Here is a 21,068-nt window from a genome sequence, read left to right on the forward strand (position 1 = left end):
GCATCAATAAGTATCTGCCAAAACAGTTCATGAGTATCCTAAACATGTTCAGTAATGGCTGGAAAATAAGAAATAGTCATGACTGTAATGTGACAAATGGCCATTTTCCCTCTAAGGGTCTCGGAGCAGAACTTTGTTTCTGTGGGTCAATCTGGAAGGCAGGTTTTGAATTGCTCATGCTTTGAATGCAGTGTTTTATTTGTCTGTATCATCCTCTTGATGAATGGGACTGTTTATGAACCAAACACAGTTGTTTATGAGATCAAATTCTACTAAGACTTATGCTCATCACAGTTCCAAAGGATTATAAAGTGTATTTAGATTTAGAAAGTGCTACAGAAAATACATATGATTAAAATAAGAAATACTCCTTCAACATTTAGGGAAAATATCCTCTTCAAGATTTTGAAAGTGTATGTGATCAAGGTTTCTAAGTTTCACTGAAAGTATACACTATAATTTGTATTTATAAATCATTTTGTTTTCTGCTACTCCAGGGGATGCTTTATAATTCAGAAAAAATACGAATTTTTAAATATACCTGTATAAGCATCTATGAATTCTTCAATATTTCCAAAAGTCTACAGAAATCAAAAGAAATAACAGATGTTGACAGGGTTGCCTAGAAATACAGTCTTCTAGCTAAGGCAAAAACTACTTTCTAACAGTGAAAAAAATATTAAGAGGAGCCCACCCCAAGGCATATCTGCACCGTCCCACCCAGAACCTCCTGCAGGGACTGCCTGGCAGGTAAAGCATTAGGGTGATGGCAACAGCTCATAGAACCGGCGGGACCTGCTGTGGGAGAGCATCCTACATTACGGCTTGTATTCACCACCCCTCTCTTCTTTGATTTTCTCTCCTACTTTCAATGCACCTGCTCTCACTTTTGTTCTCAGATCCTTTGTCTAAAAGACTTCAACCCTGAGAAATGTTATTTTTGGAATGTGGAAGCATTCATTGAGTTAATGAAGTATTTGATAAAATAAATAATAAATGTTATCCATCATGCTAAGGAAGTATGTTATTATGAAACGGTCATTTTGTTCATCTTTTCATACTTTTAAAGCTACCTGGGAAAATGATAATATATATTAGCACCAATCACATAGCTTAATTGGTCACAAATGTGTTCCTAGCTTTTGTTCATTTGGGAATTATTTCACAGTCCTGGTTTCTGCAGAGGTATTTGTAATTCCCAAGTTTTATATGGATTATCAAAATGTATTTCAGCCAATTGTCTGCTCACACACATTTTACCTCACCTGTACAGCGTTTCTTTCATGGCAATGATTGTTTGCCGAGATATAATGACGTTGTTCCTGCTCCCAGATTGAATTAGTGAAAGTTATTAATCAGTCACTCCCTAGTTTATGAACAAAAAGCTGTTCATATAGATATTAAGGAATGGCATTAATAAAGAAATCCATTTGAAAAAAATGGCTCTTCAGCCTTTGATCTAATGTTTGTGAGCCACGATCTTATTTTCCTCCTAGCTCTATTTTGTTTATTTTTGTAAAAATGTCTGGTTTTGTACTCTGGAGCTCAGACTCCAGCACTGTGATGTCATTTGTTGTGATCAAGAAAGTAAGGGAATAAAGCCACGGTGCTCACTGCACCCCTGTGCAGTAATAAGTTTGCCACATCTTTTCCTTTTATGGGATATGTTGACCCAAACTGGGAAGCCCTTATCAGCTGTCACTGTTCATTCTCACTGAATGTCCTTTCTCCTCTTCCTGTGGGACCTTTCCACTTGCCTCCCCACACCATTTATTGCAACCCATAGCTAGCAACTGAAGCAAATTTCTCTCTACAACCCCAGATTCACGGCTCGCGGGGTGCCCCGCAGCTCTCGGTCTCTCCCTCCCCAGCAGCCTGGGCACCTCCACAGGGCTTCGCAACAAGGTGCACAGGGCCTCTAGCTCAAACTCACCCAAACGAGGCGAGAGGCAATTAAGCATCTGAGGGTAGGGAACTGGGAACCAAGTGACCAACCCCAGAGGAACCCCCCAGAAAAAGGGCAGAACTTCGACCTTTTTGAGTGTGCCTGAGTGATGCACTTTATTTTGTCCTTCTCGCAGCCATTAATTTTTCCTTGGCATGAGGCATTAGTGGCATTTAGATGAAAATTCAGAGCGAGATTTAACCACCAAGCCTTCCTGAGCAAAAGTGGCACAGGCAATCGCCCAAGGGTAAGAGACTTGGCTTTGAAATACTTGTTTTGCCTTGTTTAATGTCAGGCTTAGCACTTTTTCCATCCATGTCACTGATGAGCACTTTAAATAAGGCATCGATCTTTTCTCAATTGACTTCAGGGTTTTGAGGGGGTGTTTGGTTGGTTGGTTTTGGTTTGTTTTGTTTATTTGTTTTTGTTTTTAATAGGACATGAAACTCTTTCAATCAGGAGATATTATTAAAAAAACCTCAACGCTAGATGATAGCCTAGTGGTAAGAGCAGCCTAGCTTCTTTGACAACAAAAGACCCCAGATCAGGCTCCTCTTTCAGATTAACTGCCATGAGGGTTTCAGACATCCCACAAGAATGCCCAGAGTGCTGTTCTTTGAATTACTGTGCACAGTCTTCTTATCCTAGCGTACCTGGTGCAGCTTAGATGTGCACTAGAGAGATATGATAAAGTGGCACTGGTGGGTTAAGTGGAGGGGGCCGTGGGTTTTGACAGGATCTGATGCTCCGAGTGACGGAGGACCACCAGGACTTTGGTAGTTATGTGTATGTTCGTGAAAAGGAACTGTGTGGGTAGGCATAACCTTGTCTGCAAAGCAGCTACAGCAACGGGAGCTGTAACCACAACTCAGTTGTTGGTTGTCACCCTTCAGGTTTCAGAGCAGGGCCCTCCGATGGTGAACTCCAGTGCAAGGAACAACAGGTTCACTTGAGTCAGGCGCTGAAGAGGCTGTAGTGAAGATGAACACCAACAGCCTCAGAAACTGAGCAGCTACAGGTATCTTGCAAGCAAATGTCTCACTACTATGTTGCAAGCATGTGAAGCATGTACAGACGCGGGAGACAGATGAGCAGAGCTCTGTGAATGCTACAAAATGTTGCCCAGATGTTTAAAGAGAAATTCAGGTGCCTGGTAACACTAATAAAAATTCAATGATTACTGAGATATTTTTTCACATTTACGCTGGGATATTTGTGTCTGGTGGTTTGTAATAGTGATAAAAGGGATAAAAATCTTTCCTAGGTGTTTTCCCTGACAATTCAAGTAACGATGATGTACACGGTTAACCTAATCCCTAACAAAAAGTATACTCCTAAACATATTCATCTCTTGTGAGGGATGTGGGAACAGAGTTTGTTTGCCTCTACAAACATTTAAGAAAAGGGTACTCAAAAAGCAGGGAAAATAATTCTCTGACTTTTTAAGTTTACAAATCCCTGTTTATTTGTATTAACAGAAAATAAAAAAATAAAAAGTGAGAAAAAATATCACAGTGAGAGGATCACTGTTTGGGATCCCTTGACTCCAGAAAACAGTCTCTGAACTTGCCAGATATATTTGGAGATTAAAAAGAAAGGGAGGGAGTATTGGATGGCTCCATATGAAATGGTTTTACTCTGCCAACCTGTCCTAAACCAATAATTCAATTTCAATAAGAAAATTGAAACCATGTGTCTCTCTTTATAGGAAAGATTGGTAAATTACATTTGGTTAACCATTTTCTCCCTACTCGTTCCTAATACGGTACACTTCTTCAAATTTTTTACCTTTTTGCAGGACTAGTAATGAATCTTTTCATGTTTAAAGGATCAGCATATATTTTATGCACAAAGATTGCAGTGCCAGATACGTTTCTGCAGCAGACCACCTCCAGCAATAGCCTAAATAATATTTAGAGAGGAGTCCACCTACAGGGGAAAAGTAGCCCAGACACCTATCTGATCAGAAATGATGAGGCAAAGATGATGAAGTTATTCGCTAAAGTAGACCCCATAGTTCTTCTGCCATCAGCAATATATTCAAGGAACTGATTGATAAGGCTTGTTTTCATGCAATAAACCTCTGAAGGATGAGGAAGGAAAAATGAAGATGCACCATGTAAGAGTAAATGTGATGGGAGCACAAAAGCAGATGGCTGAAAGGAGATAATACAGCATGTAAACTGTACCATTAACTTGTCTTTTGTCTTCCAAAAAGAAAAAGGAAATGAGAAGTAAAAAAAGGTAAAAAGAAAAAAAAAGGTGAATTCAGAAAGAAGGAAGCAAGCTTTTTCTCCCATTTTTAATAATGTCATTGCTTACTTAAACTACTATGTACTTATTCCTTTCCCCAGTGATGTCCTATTGTCACCTAGAAAACAAAGCTATATGAACAATTTTTATGCTATTAGAGCCTATTGAAAAAGATAAATGCTCTCACTGCAAATTCCAAAGTGCCAGTTGTCCGATTCATGGGCTTGCTGAGATACTCACACACAAGTAACAAACAGGTTTCTGCAGCAAATTGCTGAGAACTGTTGGTAAAATTCCTGAAAGAACTGTGAATAACCTGTGTGATGAATGGGGTTGAGAAATCTCATCATCTTCTTATATCTGAGGAGAGCTTAATTAATTCAAATGAAGAAATTAAAGGTGTATGAAGGGGATTAAGGCAAAAGCTGAAAATAAAAATAGATCTGCAAAATATTAGATCTCTCCTAGCCTCAAAAGAGATCAATTAAATCTTTACAAGAGAAAAGGCACTGAAAAGGTCTCCTGTGGGGCCAGCAAAAGTCTGAAGTGTAATATTTTGGAAATGCCATAATTTAAGGAGAATACAATGTGTTATTTTTATGTGCTGCAGAACCCCACAACTCCACCTCCCTCTCCTGTTAGAAATGCTACCCAACTAGCTTAATACTTGCAACTCTTTGACACAGCATCCTGGATTTTAACACTTTCTGCCTATTTTATTTTCCATGTCTGCAGCAGTTCCAGAAGTCAGTCACCTCAGTGCTATTATTCTCCATAAATCAGAGAGGAGTGATTGATTCCTTTATGAATTATGTGTACCGCACAGGAGACTGGCTGGTAAACATTGCGATAGTAAACAGGCCTTCTCTTTATACATATATTTTTGAGAACCCTGCACAAAGAGTTTAAATTTCTGACAAAATGCTTGCTCCATCTCTAATTAACATTAACACTAAAAACACTATTCACTATTCATATTTGCTCATCTCCTTATCTTAGATTAACCACTGTTTAATATGTGGTTAAAATTATTCTGCACATCATCAACCGATCTATGTGAAACAGCACAGAGAACAAAAGAAGCTTAATCTTCCATGAAGCTTCAGTCAAGTGAAACTGTACATAATCCAGAGACAGTTTCTTTTTGATAACCTGCACTTAATACACACTGCATGTCTCCCCTCTCTCTGCCCCTGCATATTTTGAATCTGCTTATTAAAATAAAAAATAGCCCTGATTTTTTTTTTTTTTTTTTTTTTTTTCCTAGTTTTCACACACTTTGGGCCTAATTGTGCAAACTTTTTGCATTGGGCATGATGGTTGAGCTGTCCCAGGGACACGACTCTGTGCTAACAGCCGTGATACCAATGGGACCACTTGCAGTAACATTCCATCCAGGAAGAAAGAGGAATTTGTAAGATCAGGCTTCGAATAGTGATTGTAGCTGCAAACAACTTGAGACAAATAGTTGCCGTTTGAGCTGCTATGATGAAATAGAAAAATAAAATAAACAAGATCCTTCCCATAAACAAGTAAGAGGACGTTACTGTACGGAATTATTAAGGTGTGACAGAAGAGGGTAGGCTCTTGTTAGTAAGAACATACATTGCGTCACTGAACCCCTATGCTTTTCCAAATGAGTCACCTAAGTAAGTCTAAGAGGGCTCAACAAACAGGCGCTGTAAACCAAAACCAATTTTCTGTACCTTGAAATATTTTGTATTTAAGGAAAAAAAAAAACTCACCTGGGATTTATAGCAACATTTTAATTTTTAATAGCGCGTCCCCCAGCGCACTGCTGCCTAACACGCTAAATTAACGCCTGAAACGGAGCGAAAGGCGGTTTTTGCCCGTTTAGCCGGCCGGTCCCCTGGCAGGAGGAAGAAGCCGGCGGGCAGCCCCTCCGAGAAGCGCAGCCCGCCCTCCGCCCGGGGCCGAGCGCCGGGCGCGGCGGGGCGCTGCGGGGCGCGGGGCGGGGCGGGGCGCGGGGCGCGGGGCGATGCGCGGAGCGGGGCGCGGAGCGGGGCCGGGGGGGGGCAGAGGACAAGGCGGCCCCGCGGGGCCCCCGGGCTGGTGCTGCCGCCGCTAGAGGTCTCTCTGGTTACAGCTTTCCCGCTCCTGCGCTCGTTAATTATTTTACTCAAAGGAACAATTCTGCCTTTTAGATTGGAATGCCTGGCTTTAAGTGGTGTGCTAGAGAAAGATATAATGCCTCCTCAGCTTGTTCTCCTGCTGATGAGTAGATGTTGGCTTGACTGAATGAATCATCCTGGATATTTTAATACACAATGGATATACTTTAGCAAAGAAGTTTGAGCTTTCACCTTGGCTTCCAAAAGGTTGAAAATTTGACCAGATAAAACAATATGTTATGGTAAAAAGGGCCTTACTACTGAGAGACAGACAGCGTGATGCTTCAAACTCTCCTGAGGACACCTAGGATCCGGTATAAACTTAGATCCCATAATTGCAAACGTGAACCCTTTTACATTCATTTCTGCTTTTTTTGGAGAAAGGGGAAAAAAATAAAAAAGGTGCATTTTCCCATATGACTTGAAAGTAAAGTTCTAGTGTATAACTACTTCCACTCTGCCATGCATTTTTCTTTTAATAAAAAATGGGATATTAACCGTGGTACTAATCTTTTTTATCGTAACCTTATTATGAAAAAAAAAAAACCCAAACCACATCAAACTTCTTTGTTTACCATGTTCTTACTGTTTTAAATTCTTGCAGGATATTGCTTCCCTTATACTTGCTACACAGATGAAACACAATGTCATCCAACTTAGGTAAAGTTACGTCCTTCTGATAAATAAAAGCAAAGGACATGAAGAAAACTGAATGAAACGCAAACAGAATCCCAGCCCCATAAACAAGGCAAACCGTTTTTGAAGAAAGTACAGCAAAGTGCATTGATACCAGCTAGAAGGCAATATCAATATGCATGGGATAGGAAGAATTTTCCAATTTCCAAGGACAGTGGAGGAAGACAGGTGGAGAGCATCTTCTTAGCACAGGGAGTTAGTTGCATGTAGGAGGTGAAGAAGAACATACTGCAGCAGATCAATGCCGGTATCATGCTGAAGAAAGTCAGAATAAGGGAGGAGATTCCCCTGTTAAACAGGGAGGTAGGCACTGTGCAACAGTGGGGGGAAACAAAGGGGCTTGGATTAGTAGCAGTAGGGTGTTACAACCTGGCCAAAATTACAAGATGAAAAAAAGCCAGAAAGTTATGGAAAAGGATACTGTAGCAAAAATTACTGTGAATTGAGCAAGAAAGCACTGTAAAGAAATATTACGGGGCCATAATCGCACCATTCAGGCTGTGCTGAAAGAATTCAAGCTGAAGCCTATTTCCTACTAACAAATTGTAGAGTTACAGCATGAATACATACTCCCCACGATATCTTACTGGGATTGTTAAAATGATAGTGTACATCCGGATTCTGATGGCACTTACACTACTTTCACTGTAGTGCAGCTGGAAACTTCAGTGGAGTTACTGCTTATTTACAGTCCTGTGAGATCACACTCAGTATCTTAAAAAGCAAAGACGTTCTCAGTATTCCTTTTATGATTCCAAATTACTTGTTCAGTAACAAAAAATCTTTCCCCTAAAAGTTTTAACGGGCCCGATTTTCCATTTCCATCTCCCTCACTGTTCCCACCTTTCCAGAGTGGGTGTAGAAAGCTACCTTCCCAATTTTGCCTCTTGGCACTCAGTTTGCCTAAGCACATAAAGCTATGCAGGGGCTAGGTAGTAGAAAATCATGCAGTCATAATTCTTAGTATAATTATGTTGTTTAAATGTTTAATAGACCAAACTTTGGACCACGATACTCCTACTACAAGGCTTACGCAGAACCAGACACCCTGACCACGCTGAGGTAGGCTGATACATATTGTGAGACTATTGGCCTTCTTTAATGAAGCTGCTGGCACCTGGTGAGACACCGTTGTTTTACCTCTGCAGAGGGGAATGGCAATTGTGCAGCCGCCCACTTGCGTGTTTAAATTCTATTGTTCAAGTGAAGAAAGAAATAGGGGTTTGCAGTCAGAGAGGACAATGCTGAGGGTAAAACCAGTAGCCTGTAGGAGAGCGAGATCGCTGATCTCAGAGCTTTCCTGCAAGCAGTGAGCACCTTCTTGACTCAGCGTGGAGAGGGAAGTCCCTCCTTCCCTACCAGTGTAAATCCTGGGAGGCTGAGAAGGCTGCACAGTCCTCTGAGCCCAGTGGCTGCAGATGTCTTTCCATTATGGAGGAGGAAGGTGGGGGTAAGAAACCTTCTTCGTCCTCTCCTTCTGCATGAGGAGGCCATTTTTGTCTTGAAATCCTGGTAGACATTCAATGCAGTTAATTTCTCCATCCTTTACAGTAGTTCCACACGGTTCGTTGTAGCCTGAGGGCTGTCATTACTGCTAGGGCTTACAGAAGGGGAAAGAAAGACCAGATTCATTATTCATTTGTACTGAAGGGAGAGGGAGTGAATCCAGAGAGACAGAGTGGTCATACGCAGAACCCAGTTTTCCCGACTCGCAGGGTATCCTCTGGGCTATGCTGCCTTTGGCATGTGCCAGGGGTAGGAAATGCATTAAGTACCAGTGTCTGCCCAATAAGCTGTGTAGCTCCTACCCATCTCCTGGGGCAGAGCAGCCCCAGTACTGCTTTGGACTGCAAAGTGACAGCTAAGGATGAGAGCCCTTGCCTCGCCTGTTTGGGGAAACATCCCAGCCTAGTAAGCGATGGGGAAGGGCTGCCACGTTCTTAGCCAGAGCTGGATACAGCTGCGATGGTGATACAGAGAGAGCAGCATTTTCTTCAGCTCATGACCCAGAGTATGTGCCCCTTAGTTTCTCCCATAAATCCATTGCTGCTAACTGCTGCATTAAATAGACCCATGACCCCAATATTTTTAGTTCATCTTTTCCTGGACTCTGGCTTAGCTATTACTATAAATTAGGAAAATGAGAAAGGATTGTGTTATCTCTGGAAGTGTCCTTGTTCTGCAGACCCCTCACCTGCTGTCAGTAGTAGCTACAGCTTTCAATTAGCCTACTCTTGTGATTTGCAGGGGCTTTTTTTTGGTTCTGGGATTGTTTGGTTTTTTTTACATTCACGTAGGACAAAAAATTTGTGTGGGAGGTTTGGGTTAGTGTGGGAGGTTTATAGGTGACGTTCTTTAGCAGCAGTGCTAGCCAAATTGTTATCCTATGTTAGTTCTTTGGGAAGATGGTTCTTTGCATGTTAGACCTCACAATGGCTTTGGTGGAGATTTCTGGGGAAGGTCGCAATTGTGAGAACATCTAGTGGCCAAGGATAGCTTCTGAGGAGAAGGCCACCATGCACCACAAGAAGGTCTTTTTACCTGTTACCATTTTACCAGAGTAGGAGGAAGAACCCCTCCCAAGATGCTGTGGAGAATGTGTGCTCTGGAGACAGGTTTTCATCTTGTAGAATAAAAGAGGAGAGAGAAGTTTGCAAATTAAAGAGCTCAGAAGAGAACAATATTGGACAGGGAAAAACATCCTTATATTTCGATGCAGAGAAATTAATTCCAGAGGCTTCAGTTTGCTCTTGCTGCTCTTTGGTAGAGTGTGGTGCTTTCTGATCCAAGCTGGTAGCCTACTCACTGCTGTACGGACTGGTAGAGTTGCTGATCTTGCCACTGGTTTGGCAGGATCAGGTCAGGTATCCATCAGTGACTTTCTTATTGAAATACAGGTTAAACTTTACAATTGCCAGCCTGGAAAAGGGAAAAGCCTGTCTGTATAGTACTTCCTTTGCCTGGGAAACTCTAGGTGTAATAGTTCATGTGTAACCGCTAAAGGTCCAGGATCCAATACCCATGGAGAGCTTCAGAGAGAGAGAGAAAGAGTCTATTTTCATCCCATTTGCTGAAAGTATCACAAATTTTCTCCCTAAGGTAGATTTTTTCATTGCCATTTATTTTTAATGGAAGCTACCCATTCTGCCTATGCAAACCAGAATATTGCCTTCTGGTCACATAGTTACAGGGTTTGCAGCAGATTATAAGGCTTTTGAACTTTGTCTGTAACCTTACTTCACCGCGACATACCAACTATCAGTCAGTTTATGTATAGGTCTGCATAGGTAGTAAGACAATAATAGTACAGCTGAGATCTACTGTGAGTCTAAGGAAACAAAATTCTAATGAAATTATTAATTCTGACTTAAAGGAAATATTTGAGATGGCTTCTTTCCCCATATGAATTGCACTACGGAGACTCCGGACCCATCACATTTGCATTGTTTTCATGTTTGGGATATTACCAGTCTGTTGGGTTGGCATTACATTTCTGTTTATGAGGAAACAGAATCAGACAAAAACAACCTCTGAATTGCCATAGAAACATCTCTCTTCAGTTTGATTTCAACCCAAAAAAGTATAAAGGATACCAGCATACTTATTTAAAGTGTGGATATACGTCTGCACGTTTGTTGGGACTGAGCTTTCAAAAAACTCTTTGTCAGTAGCCATCTGATACATAAATGGCTTTGTTTACAGCAAAATGCTGGCATAAATAAATAGGAATATTGAACAAGAACAATTGCTTTTAGCAGCCGGTGCTGTAAATCATACACAAGCTGTCATCATGAGTTGAAACACGTCTGCATATTTAGTACCATGTTTAGCTTGCCTAATCAGAACAATATGTAAACCGTTAGTGCACATGAGAGCTTGCCAAGCCAAAAATTATTTACAAGTTGCATTTTGTGTTTCTGGAAATTTTCAACAAAGAGGAGAGGAGAGGAGAGGAGAGGAGAGGAGAGGAGAGGAGAGGAGAGGAGAGGAGAGGAAAGGAAAGGAAAGGAAAGGAAAGGAAAGGAAAGGAAAGGAAAGGAAAGGAAAGGAAAGGAAAGGAAAGGAAAGGAAAGGAAAGGAAAAGGAAAGGAAAGGAAAGGAAAGGAAAGGAAAGGAAAGGAAAGGAAAGGAAAGGAAAGGAAAGGAAAGGAAAGGAAAGGAAAGGAAAGGAAAGGAAAGGAAAGGAAAGGAAAGGAAAGGAAAGGAAAGGAAAGGAAAGGAAAGGAAAGGAAAAAAATTGGTTTTAAATAATAAAAAAATAGTTTGGGTATAGCACTCAAGCAAACACAGAATGTTTTCCATGATGGTGCAATAGTGTGGGCCAGATCTCCAGTTGATATAAATCAGAACAGTCAGTGAAGCTGTACAGATTTATACCAGCTATAATGCTGCCTGTTAAATTTTTACTTTCTGTTAAATTCAGAGGAATATAAACAAATAATTTAAAGCCACATGTATTTTTCAGCTTGATACCATACATCAGAATATGGTACCTTAATAATATGCATTCTGACCCTAACAGTCCTTTCAGCCTGTAGGTAGGTATAGCCTTTAAAAAATATGTATGCTGGAGCAGATTCTCAGCTGGGTAGACTGGACGTTTGATTTGAATTGCTGCTACTTTGGTTTGTATTTCCATGTCTCTGTTTACAAGAAACAGTAAAGTTCCTTTATTTATCTGAGAGTAATAGGAAGCACGGGCTGCCCAAGTTCTCGTGAAGGTTTGTTCCTCTCTGTACAGCCCTCAGATGTCACCTTAAACACTGTCCCTGACAAGGCGTCAGGCGTATATGGATTTACCTGGATGCCCCTTGCATTGTTGTTGATGAGAACACCTTACAGGGAAATTCCTCCTGAGACAAAATTGTGTCTTTAGCACTGCTGGAGGACAGTGAGGAGGAATAAGGGTGCTACTACCAGCAATGGCTGAGGCAACGTGTGTCTACCGTAGTTTTTGATGGCCCTTCAGGGTCTATGTTAAAGGCCTTATTTGCTGCCTGTACCACCAGAAGAATATGGCCCGTGGCTGAGGCAGGGGCTGTGCTCTGGAGAGACGCAGCGAGGCTGCAGCCGGGCTGCAGAGCAGCCCTGCCACTGGTAAAACCGTGCGGGGAAAATGGACAAGAGACAACCGCAGTGCCTGCTCTGGCCGTGCATCAACTGCTGAAGAGGGAGAGCCAAGACCATCAAATCCCGGAGCGCCAGGGTGAATGACACGCACTAGTTCAGCCTTTGGAGAAGTAGCATGTATTCCTCTGTACAGCCATGCAGGTCAACTGGAGGAAAGCGGCATTTGGGCCTCAGATTGGTTTGCCTGGTGCTAGAGCACGGAGAGCATGGAGAGAAGCTAGAGCGAGGAAGGGAGATGAAACTTTCCCGCTGTCGTCAGCTGGCACCAGGACCTAGCATTCATCACTATGCAAAATAATATGGTCAAGTAGACAATTTCCACTGTTATGTGACCTGAAGAAAATTTCAATAACCACTCTCTTTTTAATATGATAAATCTTCATCTATTTTTACAGACTATAAAGAGCACAGAATTGTAGCACAGATTCCTACCTTGAGTATTTGCTGTTTACAAATCTGATTTCCTTTTGTTTCTGAGCATGCTATTCCAGCAGAGAATCCTTTGTAAATGCCTAATTGCTTTGTGGGCCACACACTATTTGATCCTGGTGGTCTATGAAGAACAATAAAAGTAGACTTACAATAGCCTTCTTTAAATCATGCTTGGCACTTGACCATGAACATGCATGTATTCTGAGGTTTCCATTTATTAAAAATCCAGCACTTTTTATTGAGCAAATTAATGGTTCAAAATCACAATGAAATACCACTATTACAGCTGATCTTACCTAGAAAAATATGGCACTAAACCTAACGAGAATGAACTGTTCTCTCTCCATTTTACATACGCTGCCGACATCCATATGTGGCGTTACAAAAACTGTCTTTGGCCTTTTTAGAAAAATCTTAATGTGTATTTAAATGAAAACATAAGTGGGCTACAATCCTCTGAAGTACTTTATTCAATTAACTCTTTTTTTTCTTTCCTCAGTAGAAAGATTTGAATTATTTTATATTGTTTTGCTCCCTGAAAGTCTCTAGTGTGATTACTATGATGATGCCATTTGTGCCACTCCGGGTACATTTATGTCGTATTTTTCATTTATAACTCCTTGATTCAGATTTTTATGATGAAACCATTAGGAGTCCAGTCCTGTAAAAAAGGCTTAGACCCAGGTCCTGGAAAAAAACATATACATATGCTTAACTTGACTGCTGAGAGTAGTCCTGGTAGCGAAGTTAAGTGTGGCTGTAAATGCAGTACTGTGGCTTTCTCTGTTTCAGTAGCCCTGCTAGCTGCAATGAGACAACCCAGCGCATAGAATTAAGGTTGGGCATATTGTGTAGGTCCAAGGCTGAAGTCTTCTCTGGGATGAAACTATAGGATCTTAGTTCAAATGCAGCTGATCTTAAGAAAAAAATGGAAGCAAATTGTTTCAGCTGTTATTATGTCACATAAATGAATGGTATAGGAATGGTGTGATATTAGATGCCTTTTTTAGCTTATGAAACTAAAAAAAATATTTTTAAATTAAATTTTGCAGGTCATTAGTCTTTAAAAGACAGAAAAGTGTTGAGGGCTATTTTGAAAATGCCAGATAACTAATATTTTTTCTAACTGGTCATTCATACACACATACACCCACAACCTAATTTTAAAAATAATAAATTTCATAACTGCTTACAGATTGTTCTGTATGTGCAGCAGCCAAATAGACATGAAATGCTGAAACAGATTTAATGGAGCAGTTGTAGTCTATTGGGGTTAAAAATCTCCTGTCTACAGGAATTTAAATATGCATTTAAATAATAGCCCATAATAACTCAAAGAACTCCTATGCTGTATAGAAGAAATAGAACAGTTGATAATAGAAAGTCAGCCAAGTTATCATAAAGATATTTGGGGAGCCCTGTAGCTTGCGGGTTCGTAGGGTAGGGAATGATGCCATGGACAGCAGTGGCCCTTACTTACCCCGGCTGTCCACTTGGCTGACAGAGAGGTGATTCAGCGGCCAGATTTCGAGCCTCTCGTTCACATTCCTTGGTGGTTATTCATTCACACAATGAGACCTATTAAAACCAAAGGGAGTCCTTGGGAGAATAGCGTTTCTTGCCTGTGGGCAATGGGTTCTTGATTTGACTCCAAGAAAGTAAGATGTAGCAACATTGCGCTGCCCAGCTGTGGTAAAGTGTTTTGGCAAATTGGCATAGAGTCTTGGCAAATGAGACATGCTGAAAGGCATCTGCTCCAGTACACAGCTTCCAAATTAGCACATGCTTTATCATCTCTGTTTACTGAACAAATGTAGCCAACAGGGGGTCATAATCCTTGCCAGCATTTTGGGATGCGGGTTTCGTGTGTTAACAGTCCCATTTGCTCGTGTTTTCTCCTTCTTACTATACTGTGTTATTTAATGACATCTGTGAGCTTCTATGTATTTTCTATACTCATACATTCAAGTCCTGAGCTTGCTAATGAACACTCACATAAACATCTCCTTGATTACAAAGGCAGTAGTCACAACAGTAAAGTTACTCAGGAGTTTAAACTCATGAAGAACTGTGCATGTAGGATTAGTGCCTTAATTTCATTTCCTTTTTTTGTTGTTTGTTTAATATTTCAAATTGATTTAAGTAGTTTTTGTCATTATGATTAAATACAGGTGAAGAGAAGCATTTTTGGATACTTATCTTCCTTTCATCTTTATTAAAGTTTTTCTTTTATTGAACTGGAAAAATATTAAACTTTTCACCTTAGACAGCAGGTTGAAGTATGACAGTGTAATCCAGATGGGAAACACAGGAAGACTTGGATAAAAGAAAATGAACTGCAAAGGGGCTCATGCTGACGAAGTTGACAATGCTGTAATACTACCTTCGACTCAGTCTCGAGCTGTTTGTTTTTGCAATGAACACAAGTTTCCATTATAACATTTGCCTGTATGAAAAACTGTGGCAAGACTTTGGTTTCCATGGTGACACTTCTCTTTTTCATACATATTTATCATTAAAAAGCAGGAAGCCCACCCTTTTCTATCTGAGAATGTTACTTTTAGCACTTAATAATTGAAGCCAAAGCTGATTTATTTTTTATGTCAGGGTGTCTTACACACATTCCTCTATCAGTGAAAACTCCTGCAGTATTACAGTCATTTATTATAAGTAGTTTATTCCATACATTACTTGAGGAAAACATTTCCAGGTTTTAAAACTGGAGAGTGGCCTGCTTTTCCTCCCACAGTTTCAATTGGCACCACAGGGTATCAGGGCTAAGCTTTCAAACTATTTCAGAGCACACACCGCTCTACACACAAAGCTTTTGGCTTCATTAATATGACATGCAAGAGACGCAACATTTCTGGTTCTTGCCAGTGACCAGAGAATACTTGGAAGAGTAAAATATTTTATGAAATTAACCTTTTTGGAAACAGAAATGCTCTGCCTTTACCTGGCTGGCAATCTTTTGCATTTACACAGCAGCATTGCTACTTTTTCCTCCTCCACAACAGAGGAGGAAGCTAATAAATAAGCTAGGATGGCCACTGTGTCAGTTTTCCTGTTCTTCAAAACCATACTTCAGCTGGCAATTTGCTAACATTTCTCAAGTGAAAAAAGTTAGAAACTCAATCCAAAACAATTTTTCCATTCTCAGGTTCCCAAGCTGATGCCTTTTATTAGCTGAGCTTTGTATGGTGGAAGAAAGATACCCTGGTGAAATATGTTGTCTAATTAGTTTTGAATCTAAAAGCACCAAGGATATGTGACATAATTAAATATACAAATGCTACTTGAACCTAAACAATTCTTACAAAAATTGAGGCAACATCAGAATGATACATTCAGAAATGTATTAAGCAGCGCTGAGCAAGGTCTGTACACTCTATATACTATCTGGAGGGGGTCAGTTACCTGAGGTGCCTTAGTGTGTCCTTAATATTTACAGTATTCTGGGTGTTTCCCAGCATAACTGAAAAAAGGATCCTGTAAATCCATTGCAAACTGGTGCCGTAAATCCAAGCCGAGATGTTTGGCCAAACTGGTGGAATAGACTGTGATTTGGGATACTGTCACCATGCAGTTATGGTGATGACTATGGTATAAAAATGCAGGTATTTTTTAACTTAATGGCTAGGAGTCATTACAGCATTGCTCAAAAGTCAACGAGCACTGTAAGTGCAATGCAACTGGAGATGAGTATCAGAAAAATGAGGATTAAGAAGTCCTTAGGAAGAGTTGTTACATGTGAAAAATCATGGATACTTCCATCACTGATGTCTTTCTGGCTTAAATCTAGACTACCCCGTGTGGGTGGCAGAGCTGAGCTGAGCGATGACCTAGCCACCACCAGCGTAAGAGCTGCAGTGCTGTGCACGGGGAGGGCTCCTCACCGCGATGGGAAGGGGCACGGCCAGCAGAGCAGGTTCTCCGGCCAAGGGCCTGTTTCACCACCTCACGTCAACTCCTTCAGACCTCTGGGGATGGCAGTTGCATCTGGATAAGAAGAAAGCAGCAATGCAATGCTGACACGTCCGCACTGCACTGATGGAACTGTGCTGCCTGCATGGAAGTGAAGGGAGATGAGACACCTTTGTTTTTCTCCTCAAACATCTCCTTCCAGGTGTAGGATGCTGGGGGAGACCTGCTCTCTGTGAGTGGCCTCTGTAAGGACCCTATCCCCTGATGGTGCAGCTCCTCTGAGAGACTGTGGTTTCCCCTTGTTTGGGGGATCAGATATTCTCATTTAAGAAATTTTTTTGTTTGTGATTTTTTAATTATTTTTGGGGGGGTGGCGGGGGAGCAGCTGAGCAGAATTTGTATACTGTTATGCATTTAAGAGTAAAGAAATAAAAGCTATTAGAAAAATAGGTCAGTCATTAGATTTACATTACAGTAAATGGACAGGTAGATAGCTAAATAGATGTACATATACATATATGTACTTCTCACCTACATTAGTGGCAATGTATTGGTGGGCAATGAAGCAGTAAGAAATATCAATAAACTTCTTAATATAGGACAGGCCAAACACAGGATTTTATATAGACAGATACATATGTATAAAAACTGTAGAATTTGTACATATATTTACATGTGAAGTCAGCAGCTGAGGTTTTTGAAAGCAGTATCTAAGTTAAATTTGATAAAACATTTTTGAACTATTCAATGTTCTTAGTTTAACTCTCTCCATCCTTTGTTTTCATATAATCCAATAAAGACAATTTTTTTTTTTTTTTTGTGGTAACTTGGTTGCTCACACCACATGCAGCTGGTTCAGCCCAGGCCTTGGTCTTCTCTTCTGGATTTATTTATCTTCCATTGTAGAGCAGAGGTGGTCTTTCATATATGCACTAATAATGTTTACATTTCTAAAATGGAACACAGACTTTCACTTGAGGTAAAAGATCACAAGGTCAGGGAAACTCAGAGATTAGATCTTCTGCCTAAGCAGACTGCAATGTAATAAAACGTTGGAGATCTTGATCGGTAACACTAATACCCTCCTTCAGAGCCAGAGGCCAAGGCCTTTTGTGCACCAGCATTTTTGTTAAAATTGCCTTCTAAAATTTCTTTTAATTACCCACTCACACCAGTGAAACCTCAGGCAACCTAACTAACAATTGGGAGCATCAGCGTATTTCGGTTTAGTGCTGTAGCCTCGGCATGATCCAGCCCTGGTAAAGAGGGATGCCAATCCGCCAGCTGCCCACTCACACCTCCTGCCCACTGCTAATGGAAGTGCATTGGTGGCAATGAAACAACAAGAACTGTTATTAAACTCACTAGTAGTATAGGCACGTCAAACACGTGATAGTGATTTTTAGTAGAACAAATGCACCTATCAACAGCTTCGAAATGAAGAAAGCAAAAGTCAACGTCTTGGAGACTGGCTGTTTGGGTAGCAACGTCCCTAAACAATTAAGTCTGACATGCTGCAGAAAATCTCTAGAGGTAGGTTAACTCATGAGTTTTGAATTAATTGGTGGTTACATTTAATTCATTCAGATATGGTGAGACTAAATTAGTAAAAAAGCTTGGGCTAATGTTCAAGCAGATTTTCCTAGGAAGACTTTTTGCCCTGCATAAACATTGAGCATCATCTCCATGATGTCCATGTCGTTTCCACAAGCAGTCCAAGTATACCTCTTGTTTTCCTCGCAGCCCCCATAGTGTGCTTTGGAATGGAAACTTGTAGGTCTTGCTTCGTCCAGTTTAGATTTGTGCCAGTGCCTAAGTCAAGAAGTTAAGTTTAACTTTCTCTGTTGGACTGCTGTTATCTGTAGTAGTATAAGACTATAAAAGCTGCAAAGTAAGTGGGAGAGGTAACATCTGTCATTAGAGAATTCAAGATAGTTGAAAGATACAAAGGATCTAGAATAATTTCTGCTATTTTTACTTGCTTGCTTTCAAAAAAACCCCGAACATGGAAATATAAAAAAAAAATTCAGTGGAAAAAGATTTGCCTAAATTGTGAACTTTTTGACTGAAATATTTAGACATTTGACCTGAAATACTGTTTCTAGTTTGTCAGCCGGAAACAAATGTTTGCTTTGGGCAATATCAATCTGCTTCATATTTTGAGTGCCTCATGGGAACGGTAGTTCTCAGACTCTTACACCCTCCTTGTTCCCTTGGTCATGCTTCACAGTCAGACCACTACTCCCATGGTCAGCAGTGGCCACTCCCTAGTAATGAATTACTGCAAAGCTCAAGGGAGAGAATATGTAAATTCCGCTACTTGCAAAAAACCCCTGTTGCTGGGCTTTGTGTAGGAACTTTTGTTGCAACGCTCAGAAAGGAAAACATTTCCTTTCCTGTGGTTAAGTCTGCAAAACTACTTGCCCGTTCCCCTGCAACTTCCCTCTCCCTCTTTGCAGAAAGATCCTTCTTTGTCTTGCAAGGTGCTGTGTGTGTGTTGTGTGGTCCCTTTATATCCCTAAAATCTAAAAGCACCTTTCTTTTGTACTGAAACACATGTAAGGGATACTGCGTGTGGATGTCCCAGCTGTATAACTCTATACGGATCACAGAGGTGTCATCCAAACTTGCAGCAATTTATTGGCTAAACAGGAGAAAGTGGCTTCTGTAAATGACAAATGAAATGGGGACTATTAACCTTCCTGGAACCAAGTCTGTGGGTACAGAATGTGTGTAGCCCACCAGAGATGAGCAAGATAGGATGGATGCCTGAGCAGAATCAGAGGCATTTGTTTAGTTGCAACCATGGTGAAAATGGAGCCAAAATCAGTCACTGCGAACACAGACAACTTCAGGCTAGAGTTCTGATTCCAGCCAGTTTCTAAAAATAACATGAAAGCTGTGGTGAAGACTGATAAAAGCTTGGAAATACCAAGCTACAGCTGGTCACCGGGCTTGATTCACTACTATATTAAAGCCCCTTTAAACATCTTTGGCAGGGCAAAGGGTCTTTAAAGTGAGTGTGAATTATATGGTTAAATACTTGCAGATGAGTTATCATAACTTGTGTTGCTGTATAGGGTTATGGAAATATATGTTGTCTAGTCCTGTTCTCCTGAGCCGTACAGGTCTAAGAAACTCACGTGTTTGCAGGATAGCTGCAGCTGGAATGCACAGACCGCAGCGTGGTGTGGGAGGCTCAAGCCCGAAACAAAAGCTCACACTTCTCAGTATAGGAGGTTGCAATATACCACATTATATCAACATTTAAATTAAATTATTTGTATTAAGTAAAAATTAAAAGTGTTTGTAACAAATTTAGCCCACATTCTATGTAGGTTTCTGTATCTGGCTACAATAATTGTACATATATAAGTAAAATTCAGGACATACATCATAGTCTTCAGAGAGCTCTTTTTTAAAGATGGTAAAAGCCTGAAGTTCACTCTGTAAATACCATCTAATTAAATGATTCCACCTTAGTTTTAAATCATTATGCAAAATGCCCAGACCATGTTTTTCTCTGGGTTCCACCTAATCCAGCTGAATCTGTTTTAAATAGCTATAATTGGTGATTTTCTAGATCAAGGGTCTTACTCAGATCAATGACAGTAGCTTGTGTATATTGATTACTAACCATGCCTATGAAAATATCATTTGTTACCTCGGGAATGATAGTGGAATGAACAAGCTAACTCCAAATTGGAAGGGGATCAATGTGTTGCATGTAGATAAAAAGAAGCATGTTACCTGAGAAAGCATCAATTTTTCATGGACTGTGGACAAAACACGAAAGAAAAAGGAATTCACTAGGTCAGACACTTAATTACCGAGGTCCTGTATTATTTTCTTGTAGCAAAAGAGGGAACCAAGTTCATTTTTCAGTCACAGAGAAGGAGGAAATTCTCTAAGCCATGCTGAAATATATGGGGCATATCCATTAAAAGTGAAGATACATGCTGTGGTATTACAATCATACTTAATGGTTTAGAAACAGAGACTAGTGTATCATCTTATAATAAGTACTCCTGGGCAGACATGCTAAGCCACCCAGGGGTGAACAGCTTATGCACATAAACATCCCAAATGTGTTCAGGCCTCCAGGAGAAGCTCACTTCTCCCCTTTTCCTCAGACATATGAAATTAGGAGTAAAGAATATCATATTTCAAAAATATACCAAATTCAGAAAGTATATCATATTAGAATCATATTCACAAACACGCTTCCTTGCAAGCACATATTGCAGAATATTTCTTCCCTTACTCCAGGCTTGCCACCGAGGTGGATTGGCAGATCATGGCAGATGAGCTTTTTTGCTGTAAATGTGCAATAAAAGAAAGATGCAGTCCACAGTTCAGCAGCACTTATTGCAGTTCCAGGGAGGATGGGATGTTCTACAAGGGAAAGGGACGTGAAGGACAAGGTTCAGGTTGTGCAGAGCTGCTCTGCTGAAGCGCAGAGCAACCCAGAGGCAGAGGACACGTGTTTGCCAAGCAGAGGAGCTGCAGACGTCCTGCAGCCACGACGGAGGATGATGCCCTATCTCTGCAGACAG

This window comes from Aquila chrysaetos, chromosome 5 (genome assembly GCF_900496995.4).
Source record: "Aquila chrysaetos chrysaetos chromosome 5, bAquChr1.4, whole genome shotgun sequence".
In the NCBI taxonomy this organism is placed as follows: domain Eukaryota; kingdom Metazoa; phylum Chordata; class Aves; order Accipitriformes; family Accipitridae; genus Aquila; species Aquila chrysaetos.